Genomic DNA, 6,841 nt, shown 5'->3' on the forward strand with positions numbered 1-6,841 from the left:
TTCGGCTCGGCTTGGGTCCGCGGTCTGTGTCTGTTCCGCATCACAGGATAGCTCAATGGTTATCCGGTATGCCGCGAATCGACGAAGAAATTTCACATAAAAAATAACGAAAAGACATGAATGTCTTTGAGGATGTCACTATCATATATCCAACTAACAACTTGCATGAAAGATTCACAGTTTATGTCATGTTTTGATACCTAAAGATGAGAATAAATTTACACGTTTACAAATTACGTGAAAGCAGTTGTATCCACGTAAATTCGACGCCGGCTCCTTGTACGTGGAGAACGTACGCACAAGTCGATGACATCATCGCAGAAATTCGTGACGTTACGCGTTCACGTCCACGTAAAGCGTGAAGCCAAACATGTCTAATGTCTTCTGCAAAAACTTTGGGTTGCTTTTCGCTTAGTAAAATCTCGCATACCTCGTACATTAAGACCAACAATTCTTTACAGACATAAAAACTGAAACAAGGAAATGATTTAGAAACAAATCACGAAAAGACAGCTGTTGGGCAAGGAAAAAAGGACGAACAGCAGGAAAGATTGCCCCGGAGAGCTTACAACGAATTCATATTTGAAGAAGCAGTTACAGAATTTACTGGTAGCTTTATTTTTTAGCTGAGTTTTCCGTTCAGATACAGTTTACCGTTGCGAAAAGATGGCTTCCGTCCGTCCTGGTACGCTTCGCCTTCTTTATCACATCGGATGTACAACACGTACAACACGTGACGCCAAGTTAAATAACACTTGAATTTGATAAAAATAGTCGAAAATCGTATAGGTTTTTCCATCCACCATCTATCATTTGCTATTTTGACCTATATAAGACCTTCTTTCTGGTATTTTCTGTATATTTTGCGGTGCTCAGTGGCAAATTCATGCTTTATTTTTTCCGTTTGTGAAAAAAACACGATGTGCACGTACAATGTATGACATGGCAGGTAGAGTAATCGGAAACGAATATTTTGTTTGTAGCATTATTCTACGTAAGTACAGAATTATACTATCATTTGATCGATAACATTCTGAGGCTAAGTTGTTAAATTGAGGTTCAAAAGAAAATATTATTTACTGTTAAAACGCATTACTGTACCTGGGACATCTCTGCCAAGCATAACGTCTGTACTTTTTCCTCTGACAAAATATTCACATTCTTGAACAAATGACTTTATGTGTATGAAAATCAAAGACATTGATGACATTATTGTAATTCACATGCATGTTTGGTCCACTTTCAGCCCATGTGTAACCGGTAATGAACTGATTTGTTTTATTATTTTTATTCAATTCATCATCAAACAGGCATTGCCCAATTACAGGATGAGGTACCCATAAACCACCCATGGAGCATGATGAGTAAAGTGCCTTGCTCAAGGGCACAACACTGTGCTGGAGTCTCGAACTTACCATCCTGCGACAGTGAGTCCGTTACTATGGACTTATTGGGTCTCGAACTTACCCTCTGGTAGTGAGGCCGATAAGCTAACTATTGCCCCACAGTGCCTAAATGATGTTTGTAACACAGTTTTCTGTTCTAACCCAAAATGAAATCAGAATGTAAAATATTGAATTTATCAATACAGCTTGATGTATGTGGAACGTCTATTGTCGACGACAGAATTTTAGTCCAGAATATAATTCATTTGTCATTCCGTCTATCAGTTCATCCACCTAACCTATCTATCTATCTATCTATCTATCTATCTATCTATCTATCTATCTATCTATCTATCTATCTATCTATCTATTTCTCTATCTATCTATCAATCAGTCAATCTATCTATCTATCTATCTATCTATCTATCTATCTATCTATCTATCTATCTATCTATACATCCTTCTATCTGTCTATTTGTTATGTATGGTTCAGCGGACAACTAATAGAGTTTACAAGCCAGTGCTTAAAGATGCAACAAAGTAACCGTGATATCGTGTGATACCGTAACATTGAAGACAATAAGAATTTATCTCAATAAGTATTCAGACTTTCAGATTTTAAACTATTAAGATCGCAAATTTTCCTTAATCGATGTACGTTTGATTTAGAATATTCTCAATTATTAATGTAATCATCGATTTATCATCATCTTAAATACATCTGGAAGACTCCTGAAGAGTATGTTCACTTTTGTAAACAGTAATATGGAATAACTGACAGTTCTATGGTATATACGGCAGTTCTATGGTTATATACACCGTTGTATTGTCCATTATTTCACCGTCAATCCAAGTCTCTCTTTGCTTTGTTCAGTATTACTTAGGAGCTTACAAAACGGGTCATTGGAGTTGAGCGTAAATTTGACGTTGTTCTATTTTGTATCCATGCTCGCTGATCGTTATGGCGCCATCAGGTCCGATACTGACGTCGGTGTCCCAGACAAGATTCGCTCCCGTAAAGTTTGCAGTCTTCTCTGTTCTACGACAGTAGGGTGTAGGTCACCCGATTCATCTTCGCACTGTAATTTTACAGAAGGTAGCATACTTTTAATATTTGTACTGCAAAGATATTTGCAACGATAATTTTCTCAAAGTGGTCGACATGCGTTTATTAAACTGAAAAGACTGGCGTTTTCATCGATTACACGAGGACTGGTATTAACAGTATCTGCTGGCGTACTATGCCTGCTAAAATTTGCAAGAGGCATTCACGGTTTGAAAATAAGATACTGCAGTACATGTTTGGGAATGCCATTATGATATATGATGCTGCGATTCAAGTTTAGCGTTCCCTGTCATCGATGAAATATCACATATTACGAAACAAGTTAAACAATTGCTCAATAATTTTCTAACGCTCATAAGTACTCTATCTATCTATCTATCTATCTATCTATCTATCTATCTATCTATCTATCTATCTATCTATCTATCTTTCTATCTATCTATCCATCCATCCATCCATCCATCCATCCATCCATCCATCCATCCATCCATCCATCTATCTATCTATCTATCTATCTATCTGTCTGTCTGTCTGTCTATATATCTATAAAATTTGTATAGCACCAAATATCCAAAGTTAAACAATGCCCAATGGTGCTTAGAGTTACAATGCTTTCTGGCAGATGTAAGTTTTTAAGCGTCTTTTGAAAATGTTGACATTAGGAGAGGTTTTTATGTCCAGGGGTAAACAGTTCCAAAGGACAGGAGCTGTTGCAGAGAAGGAGCGGTGACCATGAGTAGTCAGATTCCATCTAGGTGTGTGCAGAAGACATTTATCAGGTGAGCGAAGAACACGTGATGAGGCACAAGGTGTAATTAAATTCCTGAGATATTGTGGAGCTTGTCCATTCAGGGCTTTGTATATAGGTAATCAGCAAAAGTTTGTATACAATGCCAGTGAAGTTGCCTAAGGGGTATATAGTCCAATTTCATGGTCTTTGTAACAATTCCAGCTGCTGTGTTTTGGCCACGTTTTGGGTACTCCTGTATTCAGTGTATTGTTCCTGCAAATGCAGGAAGACAAAACGATGCGACGAAGATTACTGTTGAGAGTAAAATAAGGCTGCCAACATTTCGTATCTGCACAGGGTGTGGACGTAAATTATGCGTTTAATAAAATCGCTGTCCTTTCACATAAACCAACTTGGGTAACTATTTCATGGCACACCGTATTTTTATTGAAACCAGGTAACTATTTAACTCTTACACTGTGATTGCAATCCACAATTGTGTGATTGTGTAAACATGCAGGGTTAAAGGCCTGTGTCTGCGTCAGATTGTCTTGCAAGGAAATTTACTTACTATTTAAAACAGAAGGCTGTGACACTCCATAATCCTCTTACAGACTAAAGTAAACTTGATCCCGGGGATCAAGTCCCTGGCCTTTAAAGTCAAAATAGTCGTGATTTATGATGAGCACAACTTTTGGGATGGATAGCCTCATTGGCCCTCAAACGATAAAAAATCGACGTGATGTATGGATAAAATTTTTACGTATTATCAGTGTTGGTTTAATTTAAAGGTATAGCAACATAAGCAAATTGAGCCATAATCACTACTAGATGTATCTCAACATGCTTTAAGAAGTAGAACAAGAAACTGCGGTTGCCGTTAAAATGAAATTTAAAAAATCATTAACAGTAAGTCTGTTGCAGCTACTAGCCCTTTTAACAGTATTAAAGTTACTTTACCTGGACTGGGTGTCCAGATGCACCATCGCCGTTTCCATCGACAGTCATAGGTACTCTTTCTGTAACGAACAAAATCTGAAACATGTTTTGACGGACACTTTAGTAAGGGGGCTTCAGTAATAGACTAACACGACAAAGGAAATTTATCGCGTTGAGAGAGGGTCGAGCCTTTAAATTTTGATAACCATGGCCAATTTAACACCCAAATTTTAGCTGTAATTTTGACAAGTTCAAAGTCTACAGACGGTACATAACCAATGATACACACCCTATTAGCTCAAGCAAGTGGTCATTTTCTATGAAAGCATCCCTTGAAAATCACATTCATTCACTGTTAATTGAAAGGAATGCCTTGAAATCAGCTGAAACGTTACATATAACTATGATGTTGGCCAAACCAGTTTCTTTGAATAATACTGGCCAACGAGTTCACATGCTTAACCAGCGTTGTAACTACAAACTCGACTCTAAATTTCTGAAACATCCTTTTTTCTGCAAATTTGTGACTCCAAAAAAATTAACTGACAAACTGGTGGACTTTTGTATCCCAAAGGCAAGACAAGAATGCTTTACTACAGCCTTTACTTACTGTTCCCAAACTTACCCAAATTGTCACTTGAAAAATGCCGAAATTTCAACTACGTCCACAAAGCTGTAACCAGAACTACTGTTCCCGAAACCACTTGATTGGTGCCGAAAACAATTGGTGCATAGAACGCTAATTGCTGACGACTAATTTTATTTGGCAAAGTGAGTCGGAATTAGTTTTATAACGAAACGAAATAAAAATTAAGTTTACATACGAAGTATGCATAAAAGGAAGTGCCTACCGTTGAAGGGATCTCAATATGAGCACTACTATGGTCTGGGCTGAACTCTAGCAAATCTTCTGTATTACCATTAAGCTTCAGAATGTGAAGAGACGAAGGCGAACATACAATTAGATTTGCTATTGACAATCCTGAACGAAAAGTTTACAAACAGCGTCGTAAACGACACAAGAAAAATCTTAAATTTGTCAAAGTGGGGAGCTACTCACATGTACTGTGACATCGGCCGGCTTTCAATGTTTACATTTTCATTTTAAATAATACAGTGGGCGTGTTTCATGAGTGCTCATGGTTCAACAGCGATGACCCTTGGACCAGAGCACAATCCAAATTTAATCCCACAGTACACACGATAGGGAAAAAGCCGCGGCGCACAGCTACTTTGCAATGTCCTGGCAGCAACGTGACCGTTCAGTCTTGCAGAGAGTCAGCCAATAATGACGATTAACTATTTTTCAGGAATAAGTTGGACACCCCTTTACATTGATACAGGAATCACACATACATGAAATGTTACAGTAGTATGAAAAATTTGGTGAATACGCTGGGCGTACGTCGAATACGCTGTGGGTAGGCCTAAGTGTTGTATTTAAGAGCACGCTGGAGCACGCTGATACGTCGTAGTACGGCGAGGTCGTCGAAAACTTTTGTGCATGCACAAACTTTTCGATGTATCCTTATGATGGGAGTATGCCAGCGTATGGCTCATACGTCCCGCACACGCGGGCCGAAAGTTGTAGGTAGGTTATGCGCTCGTTGACACACGTTCACACACATTACTTGTAAGTTACTCATAAGTCGAAATGCGTCGAGATAATTGTCTAGCGTACCCAAAACGTATTTTTAACCTATGAGTACTTTATGAATACGCTATGTATACGCCCAAAATTGAAAAATACATTCGTTAGTTCAGCAAGCCAGCGTTTTAGAGAAATTTTGATACGTCGGCATACGCTGGCTAAATCGTCAAGTGTGACAGATATACCTCACTCGATATGTTTTCGGCGACCTGTCGCGATTTTGCTGTTGTTCTCGCTTTTGTCGACAGTTGATGTTGGTACAGACGAAATCTCCTTTGTGACCATGGTCGTACTAGTACGGCATCACAGAATCGATATTATCGCGCTAGGAACTAAATCCAGCCTTACCGTACATCTGGCTTTCCATGGTGTTTATTTGACGCGAAGTCACCAGGCAGTCCCAGGCAGGCGAGGCACTCGAAAATAGGCGCCTCACATAGGCGCTCTTCTGAATGAATGTATCAGCAATAAGTCCTTTCAGCTCTTGTGGAACTCGTGTTTTTCCTAAAACCTTCGGGACAGGAAAGAAACAAGAGACGAACATACAGCTAACAACGCAATATACAAGTACGAAAGCAAACTTTGCAAACGACTTTTAAAAGGAGACAGACAATGTCAGCGCTCCTCACATGTACTGTTACACCGGCCGGCTTTCAATGTTTACGTTTTGAAATAATTACACGCTGTACCCAGGCTGTACATTATGCTAATATTCGCCGAGTGCAGTGGGCGTGTCCATGACTGCGCACGATAAATTTTGCTTCATAATCATTGGCATATCGCCATGTTGTCATAGAAACAGATTAATTAATTAGTTCGATATTACATCTAAAAGGAGAACGAACGCAGTCTTGGCTTCTGGCCAACTTCACGTTGTATACATTTGTACTGCCTTGTATTGGGGTTAATTCAGGTGTACAAAAATCCAAAGCTCCAAATATTTTCACGGCCCACATGTCGTTCAATATTTTGTCGAGAATATCTGTACTTGAAAGCCTGTAAGGTGGTTCTGCACGTTGCCAACACAGTTTTTTTTCAAAGCTATATTTCTTATTAAGATGACAAGGAAA

General features: G+C 38.9%; 1 long non-coding RNA gene across 1 annotated transcript; it reads right to left on the reverse strand.

The window, feature by feature from the left end:
• Positions 1-2,211: 2,211 nt before the first annotated feature.
• LOC139131844 (uncharacterized) lies at positions 2,212-5,047 on the reverse strand. Its single transcript, XR_011552201.1, has 3 exons — positions 4,972-5,047; positions 4,142-4,200; positions 2,212-2,464 (listed from the first exon to the last, which is right to left on the reverse strand). It is a non-coding gene; the product is annotated as an uncharacterized lncRNA (long non-coding RNA).
• Positions 5,048-6,841: the final 1,794 nt, after the last annotated feature.

Source organism: Ptychodera flava, chromosome 4, assembly GCF_041260155.1.
Source record: "Ptychodera flava strain L36383 chromosome 4, AS_Pfla_20210202, whole genome shotgun sequence".
Classification (NCBI taxonomy): Eukaryota; Metazoa; Hemichordata; class Enteropneusta; family Ptychoderidae; genus Ptychodera; species Ptychodera flava.